The sequence below is a fragment of the Vombatus ursinus genome, unplaced genomic scaffold (genome assembly GCF_900497805.2).
Source record: "Vombatus ursinus unplaced genomic scaffold, bare-nosed wombat genome assembly UNPS02014781.1, whole genome shotgun sequence".
NCBI lineage: Eukaryota > Metazoa > Chordata > Mammalia > Diprotodontia > Vombatidae > Vombatus > Vombatus ursinus.
This window is the reverse complement of record NW_020954559.1, coordinates 37412754-37421978: the sequence shown is the minus strand read 5'-3', so window position 1 is coordinate 37421978 and position 9225 is coordinate 37412754.

Below are 9225 nucleotides of genomic sequence, written 5' to 3'. Positions count from 1 at the left end.
GGTTCTTAGCTAAAGAGATGAGGAGGAAGAGGTACGGGAGGAATGAAGAGAGAAGAGAAGGTTTGGAAAAACTTTTGTGGGGAGTGAGATGCAAAGTCAACTAGGGAAGAATAACAGGACTGACTTGAAAAACCAAAGTTGGATAACTGAATTTATAATGTACTCCATCAGCGCGCAGATTAATTATTCAACTTCCATTCAGTCCTACTGAAGCAAGCTAATCTTTTTATTCTTCTATAGTTGACAATTCCCTATCTCACTCACCCACAAAAACTTTTCCAAACTTTATTTTCTCTTTCCCCCTCCCCCTCTCCATAAACTTGAGATAAGAAGGGTTGTGTGGTTTTCTCCAGCTCTGTTTAGCAGCAATTGAGTAAGAGTGGAGGTGGTTAGTAGGAGTAATCCAGGGCTGAGGTTTGCAAGAGATAAATGGAGATAGGACAAAGTGAGAGTGATTCAAGAATAGAGGACAGTGTGATGTTGAATCAGCTCAGTATAAGATCAATATTAGAGAGGGAAGAAAGTGAAGTCTAAGCAGAGGTAGTTGCCTGAGGAGGATATTAGATGAGGTCTAAAAGGAATGGAGGTCTCTATGAGGGTTCAGAATGGATTTAGGAAGGATAAAACAGGGAGTGAAAGCATGATAGGAAGTTACGGTCAGATGGAAGAATGTCAGAATTTTTAATGAAGTAAATGGAATATGTGTGAGTGATGGTGATATACAGTGTATGATATTCTCATTTTGTGGTGGAGGTAACATGGTGGAGTAGGCCTTGGTATTTAAGATAACTGAGCAATTGGAAAGCTAGGGAGTTTTGGGGAGCAATGACTACAAGGGGAGGATATGAGGAGGAGAGAAAGGTACTGAACTCTTTGAAAAAGGAGGGAAAATGACGTGGGTACCAATATACAACCACCACCATAATTAGGATTGGGCAGAAAATCTTGACAGTATACTTTAAAAGACAAGGATTTGCTGAATAGTGGTAGTAAAAGGAGAATTTAGAAGTGACAGTAGGGAGCAGAGAGTATTTTAATTTCCCCTCTAGGACCATTGGATCTGGTATTCAGATGAAGGTAGAGTTAGTGATGAAGAGGAGGGTCAGGGATATTATATTATCAAGGGAAAATCATGTCTCAGTGAGGACTGGTAGACAGAAGGAATGTGGGAGAAAGAGTTCCAAGGTGAAAGGAAGTTTGTTCACTATCAAATAGGAATTCTAGAGGGCACAGATGAATGGGTAGGTAGGATTCAAGTGGGACATGAATGAGGTAGGGTTGAGGAGGTTGGGAATTAGAGAACAGGAGGTGGGAGTTAGGGATAATTTTCTCCTATGTTGCTGATAATTGATTAATACAAGGACAAGGAAAGAAACTGGTGGTGGGAAATCATTTGCCATAGAGGTGGTAGTAGGTATTGGATCAAAAATAAAGTTTGCAGTGTCCAAGGGACGTTTTTGCTGGTCAAGGGCCAGGACTGTAGTCACTCCAACCTATGTAGAGCTAGGGGGCTGTGATGCATTTGGGTCTGAATCAGCTCCATCCTGCCACCACAACTAGGGTAGATGAAGAGGGCTGGAATAGGTTCAGTGGATTCATAATGTTTAGTTTCATGATTTGATGTACGATTAGGCATCAAATTAAACCTCAGAAGTACAATCCATCTCACATCATGATTTTTCTAACCTTGAACCAATGGCCTATTTTACCTTGTCACTGCTGAAAGGAGGGACATTTTTAAACAAGGGTGGAGATTGTTGATCTGAATTTGTGGAGGCATACATTCTTCATCTTTCATACTTGGTTTAACAGTTGAAATAAAAATTGGTAGATATGCAACTTTTTGGTACCTTTGATGGCACCTATATGTGTGCCCATACTAGCTGGAAAAAAAATAGTGGAATTTACCATTTATAGTTGTACTATGAAGAGACCAGGTGGTTCAGTGGGTAAAGCCCTAGACTTGGGATTGGAAAAACGTAAGTTCAAACATGTTGCAGAGGCTTATTATGTGATTAATATCGTTCAGCCTCAGTTTTCTCATCTGTAAAATGAAGATAGTAATAATATCTGCCCCAAAGTGGTTTTGAGGATCAAAGAATAGAATCTTTGCAAACTGCTAGCCTTCTTGAGGAGGGAGAAAGATATCTTATATCTCATAAGTTTAAAAAATGACAATTTTTTACATATAACTGGGAAATATTTACTAAAATAAAAATAAGACTATTTGTAAAGCACTTTACAAATTTCAAAGAGCTATGTAAATACTAGCTGTTATTGTTGTCCAGTAGAGTCTAACTCTGCACAACTCACTTTGGGGTTTTCTTGGCAAAGATAGTAGAGTGGTTTGCCAGTTCCTTCTCCACCTCATTTTACAGATGAGGAAACTGAGACAAACAGAGTTCAGTGACTTGCCCAGGGTCACACAGCTGGGAAGTGTCTGATACCCGACTGAACTAAGGATGATGCATCTTCCTGATTACAGGCCCAGTGCTCTGTCTGCTTTACCACCTGGCTGCCCATGTGAATGTTGACTATCGCTCTGTATTTTGTTTATATTTTCCTATTTGTTGTTGTGTTCTCTTACAATGAGATGGTAAAGTTTTTTAAGAGCAAGGACTTTTTACATCAGAAGTTAGCTCTGAGCAGGGCAAAGAGCTCAGTAAATACATCTGTTACTTGACTCCAGGCCTTAGATTTTTTTTAGTTTAGGAATATAGTTTATAGATTTCTCATATATGGGAACATAAAAGGCTATTGCTGTCAGTAGGGAGAAATAAGGGTGAGAAATCTGTGTCTTGGGGAAAAAAAAGGAAAGACCCATGAACAGGATAGACTGTCAAAAAATGGGAGTCCTTGGCTATGCATGTGAGAATGGAGCAAATGCTAGTCATCTTATATATTTATCTTATCTCATAAACTCACAGATTATTAAAGCTGGAAAAGATTCGTCTTATGCTATCTTTCTATTAATATGGAAACTGAGACTCAGAGAGGGAAAGTGACTTACTGAAAATCACATGGTAAACAGTTGGTAATTGGGCTGTATCCAGGTAGCCCCCCATAGAAAAAAGGAAAAATAGTAAGTTTTCATTACATGTCAAAGACCAATTAGCTGTGATACTCTTAGAAGGATGAAGTCTATCTGTTTTAAAGATGGATACAGTAAGAATCTCATCTGTGCTGGATTTACCTGTTCCCTGTATTGTATATCCCACCTACCCTGGATCACTGCAGGCTAGACAATTTGTCCATCTATGTATCCATATGTCCATCCATCCATCTATTTAACAAGTATTTATTTAGTACCTACCAGGTGCCAGGTACTATGTTAGGTTCTGTGGCTACAAAAAACCAATAATAGCCCTTATCATCAAGAAGTTAACATTTTCAGGCAGTTAGGTGGCGCAGTAGATAGAGCACCGGTCCTGAAGTCAGGAGGTCCTGAATTCAAATCCGGCCTCAGACCAAACACTTGACACGTACTAGCTGTGTGACCTTGGGCAAGTCACTTAACCCAGATTGCCTCACTAAAGAAAAAAAAAAAGGTTAACATTTTCCATTTATCTTGATGAGATTTTTGTCAGACTTGCCTGACACCTTGTTGAATATCAATGTCAGTGTTTGAGACAGTATCTAAAGAAAAAATAGAAAGTTTCTATGAAAGCAGAGCCTTGGCTTAAGAATATTTCTGTCTTAGCTTAAAGCTACTTGCACCAAGCCTGTATACTTCCACAAGCCTGTATACCTCACAGTGTGAGGGTTAGGTCTCAGTATGATGAGAGTAGCAAAGACTGCATTGGTATTGAGAGTCCTCACAGCTGTAATTAGAACCTGGAATAGAAATGCGATTCCTCTGGGACAGGGGTGGGGAACTGGTAGCCTCGAGGCCACATATGGCCCTCTAGGTCCTCAAATGTGGCCCTTTGACTGAATCCACATGTGGTCTCAAGGCCACCGGTTCCCCACCCCTGCTATGAGCCATTGTTAATTTTTTCATTTGCTAATTTTGATGCAGATCCAGAAAGCTGGAGAATTCTCTCCCGATTCACATTAAACTTATCATTTCACTAAGAAAAGTTGAAAGGTGAAGTAAGTAGATAAGGTAGGTGTAAGTCCTGATTTTAAACTCCTTAGAGCTTGCCAGTTGGAGTCACAATTGTAAAATGAGTGGAAGACACCAGGGTCTCTGACGGTCCAAGTAGTGGCAAGTAGGGGCTAACTAGAGACTCTCATAAATCAGACATATTTGCTGACCATTTCATCTTGAGCACATCCTGGATGAATATTTAATAGCTGACAGTATCTCTTTACTCTGTATCAGCATCTGGGTCGACTCCATCTTGATATCCTATGTAAACTGGGTGCATGTAGAGAATTTATTCCTTTAAAAAAAACCAGCACTTCCGTAGCTAATATGTTTTTCATAATAATCTGCAAATATTTTTATTAATTTCCTTTAGAGATGCAACAGCCAAACCTGCCTCATTTCCAACAGAGGATATGGCTTTTGGCCGTCCCACTGCAGATGCTTTATCAACTATGTCATTAGCTTGCCTGCTTTATCTGCATGTTCATGTTTAATATTTGGCACTATTACTGTATAATGTCCTTTATGCCAGGATTTCCAGGAGATTTGAAAATGCCCATTAATTAAGGCCTCAACCCTCACTGAGAGATGAGATATTACTTGCCAGTCAGCCAATAGAGAAATTGAAGATCGTATTTACTAGCTTACCTACTTGGGAACCAGCAATTTTGGTTATTCTATAGCAGTGTTTATTTGAGCAGTTTCCCAATTTTGTCCTGTATTCTCCTCCCAGGGGCAGCTGGATAGAGTGTTGGTCTTAGAGTCAGGAAGACTTATCTTCATGAGTTCAGATCTGGCCTTAGACACTGACTAGCTGTGTGACCCTGGGAAAGTCACTTAACCCTATTTGCCTCAGTTTCCTCATCTGTAAAGTGAGCTAGAGAAGGAAATGGCAAACCACTCCAGTATCTTTGCCAAGAAACCCCGAAATGAGGTCATGAAGAGTTGCCAAGAGTTCCTGTCAATGGACACTTGCCCAGGTGCTCGCCTGTGCCTACAATTCATTCCCTTCTCATTTTTACCTGTTGAAATCTTCTTCTTTTCAGATTCAAGCCCAGCTCACATGTCATCTTCTCCATGAAGTCTTTTTTCATATGTCCTGCTGAATGTGATCTCTTTCTATTCAAATTTTCTCAAGGAACTTTGCAGCTCCTTTTTACCCCTCTCACATTGTACCTTTTATCACATTTATCTATGTGTATCCAATTGTTTGAATCTTATTAAAGCCACTCCAAAGGAAAGGCAGATAGCTGGTTCAGGCAAAGAGCAGTGTTCACAATTGAAAAATGTTTTTTTTGGTTCAGACCTGCAATGTTATTGTTGTAAGGTAACCCTGTTGTGGAAACTCTCTACCAATGCAATTGCTCTTCAATTTGTAGTCTTAGAGTATTTCCTGCGGTGTTGAAAGCTTAATCAATTTGTCCAGGATCACTCAGTCAGGATGTCTCAGAGCATGATACTGTGAGAAGAACACTGGTTCTGAGGACTTGTGTTCAAAATCCATCATGGATACTTACGACCTATGGGACCTTGAGCGAGTAAGTTGGCCTCCTTGGGTCTCAGTATTTAATCTTTAAAATGAGAGGGTTGGGCTGGATGGTTTCTGTCATCCCTTAGATGTGTGGAGTAGACTTTGGGAGGGACTCAAACCTAAGCCTTTCTGATTCTGTCTTCAATGTCCACAGCTGTCCAAAATAGTTAATTATCCCATTATTAAAAAAAAAGCATCAGGACATTCTTTTTGATGTTCATGATTCTTGTTTGGCATGGTGTTGTGAGATCTGGCCCTTGAATGTTTCTGAGGAAGCCTGAGGTAGTATAGAGAATGATGTAGAATAGGGGTATGTGTAAGAGAGAATGGAGTGTGGAGAAGGTATTGAGATTATGCTGATCCAGAGTAGACTATTATGAAGTGTAAGACATGATGATCATTTGGGTGCAGACCAGGAGTACTGTGAGGCTCAGATGAGACAATAGATGCAACGTACTTTATACACCTTAAAGCACTGCGTTATGTGTTATTATTATTATTACTATTACTATTATTATTTCATTATAGACTTTATATTATATTGCATTGATTAGTATATAGTCTTTAGTTACCAGGTTTCCTTGAGTGTTCCACATTGGGCCGCTGTACCCAGATGGCTCAGGAGGAGAAATTAAGGTTGGTGACTTTGCATAGCCCTCCCTCACTCAAATCAAAGTCAATGGCAAATCATGTCATCACCTGCTTGATGTCATGGTCCTCTTCAAGAATGAAGGACAAAACCACACAATAATAGGCAACTACGTGATACAGTGGATTGAGTACTGTACCTGAAGTTAAGAAGATCTGGGTTCAAATCTAGCTTCAGATACAAGCTATGTGACCATAGGTCAGTCTGTTTACCTCATTTTCCTAGACTGTAAAGTAGGGATAATAACAGCGTCTCCCATGTCAGGGTCAAATGAGATAATGTTTATAAAGCACTTACCACGGCATCTGGCACATAATAGGTGCTCTATGAAGGCTTATTTCTTCCCTTCACTCCAACTGTGCTCTTGCTGAGCTCAAACAATGTTTATTGAGTAATTCAGATGTGTGCTGGTAAATATTTGACAACCAGGGTCTCTGAGGGAAATAGGTTCAATCTGTATCATACACAAGTCAAGACATCGCCCTTCTGATGTCTTCAGTCCTCTCTGAGAATGAAGGACAAGCAATAACAATGATTTATTAAATCTAGAAATCAACAAAACAAAAATAGAATCCTCATTTGTAGTGACTGCTGATTTCTGAGATGTAAATGCTCACAGTGAAAATTTAACAATGGCTCCCAATATGTTTTAGCTGGCTCCAGCACATCCCGGGCTAAGACCCTCCAAGAACTCAATCTTGAGAATGGAATATTAAAGAGTAGGCCTGACACAGGAAGGGGGGTCCATGTTTAAAATAAGTGCTGAATGTGTCAGGACAGACTAGGTCAGGCAAGAGGAAGGCATCCCCTAGCGATGTCACTGGCCAGAGAGGTGGTCCTAATGTTGGTCTCCATAAAACAATTTCCAAATTTGGGGGTGGTGATGACACAACCTGGCAGCTGGGCTGATCTGCTAGAGTTCATCTGGTAGAGTTCAGAGTCCCCTATAGTCTGTGAGTGAGGAGTTAAGAACAACAGGAAGAAACCAATGGACCAAGCAAAAAGCATAATTAGGTGGTAAAGTACTGGTGAGTAGGTCTGAACCATATTCCCTTATTAGAGTGTAAGCTACTTGAGGGCAAGGATTATTTTTTATCTCATATCTCTAGCATATAGCACAGTTCCTGACACATAGACATTTTAGAAACTTTTGTTGAATAGGATTGTTAAAAAGTAGCCAAACAGGGAATGGATCCTGGGTCTTTTACTCCTGTCTAAGTTTGCTTTCTGCTACTCGTGCTGTCTCGTCCCACTTTTGCCATTAAAAAATCAATTTAAATTAAATCCAAACATGTGTTAACTTATTACTAAGAAAAGTCCCTGAGTTGTGGGTCTATTATTCTTGTTCTCTAAGAGTTTCTTCTATGTATGTCTTACCTTCTCAGCTTCATAGCAAAAACTTGGTATTTCTCACAGGACCTTGTATAGCACTGAACTCAAACCTGGATTGGTTTCTATTTCTAATGGAACGAGGTCCTTTGCCTGCATTTCCCATTGACAGTTGAATTTACTGTTATAGAAAGTCAATCAGTCAATGAGAATTTATTAAATCCATGTGATGTTCCGGGCACTGTGTGGAGGAGATTGTAGCCCACCTGAGGGTGATAGCCTGGGAAAGACCTGAGGAGTAGAGTTACAGGAAGTCACATAGAGGACAAAAAGAGGGATTTGGGGAGAGGTGGAGTGACAACAGATTGTGATCAGATGAGGGAATTTCAGAGTCCATCAACATGTAAGTGTGGCGAGATCAAGGATAGCACTATCTCTGTGTGTAGGCGAGGTGGCGTGTAGGTCGTGGGAAATGAGTACGTTGAGGATGCGAGATGTTAGGGTGTTTGAGGGAGCATCAAGAGGTATGTATGCACATATATTTTTAAGTTTTATCTGTATTATGCGCAAGTCAAGATATTGCCCTCCTGATTGATCCTGTTTGAGAATGAAGGGCAAACAATAACAACAGTTTATTAAATCTAGAGGGTGAAAGTTGGGGGATAAGGAAGAGAAAAAACAAACAAACCAAAAACTGATCCAGGCACTGAACTTGGAAAGGAAAGAAGAAAAGCATCCTGGATGGTTTTAGAGAAAAGCTAACAGAAACTCGAGTGGGTGGTCAATACGGAGCTGAGTAAACCCCAAAGATGTTACTGAATGAAGGTGGCAGAGGAAGACCCTGCCAGTGGCAATGGAGAACAAGCATTACTATAGCTTGTCTACCATAATCAATGAGTAGGGAGTGAAAGTTCAACCAGTGTTAGAAAGGGTGTCTAGGAAAGCCGTGTCATCAGGAGGAAACCAGGATGCAGTGCATGCAAGGATATGGAAAGAGTAAGAAAGGAAAAGGTTTAAGATAAAAGCCAATTTATTAGTAATGGAGTAGGTATTCCAGAGAGCACATTGGAATGCTCGGGTAGCTTTGGGGTAAGATGTTGAGGAGGGGTTGATTTAGAAATATTTTAGGAGCTTAAGTATTTATAAGGCTAGAGAAAGATGGCGATCACTAGGTAGGCATGGGCTGGCTTTGGAGAAACTCAAGATATCTAGAAAGCCCTGCCTGAGAAAGATGTACTCTGAGATGGTTGCTGGAATATTTTCCTCTAAAAAATTGGAAATAATTTTTGTTGAGAATAACCTTTACTTGAGCTTGTCACACAAGGTCACATCACACACCCCCACCCCCACCCCAGGGATTTAAGTGGTATTCACTTTCTCTCTATCCTTGCATCTGATTCACCCTGTTGGTTCATGTCCATACCTGTAACACTATGGAATGACCATGTTAGCTTTCTGTCTGACGAAGCAGATTTTAAAAGGTCCCACGTCTGAAGTGATCCTGGTCTTCTATAGTTATGAAAAATATGAATGGCCCATAATTATGACTCCAGAAGATTCTCAAACAATGGAATGGGGGTTGGGATCCCAGCCCTGTGTGAGGAACGGCCATTCTTTCCTACGTGG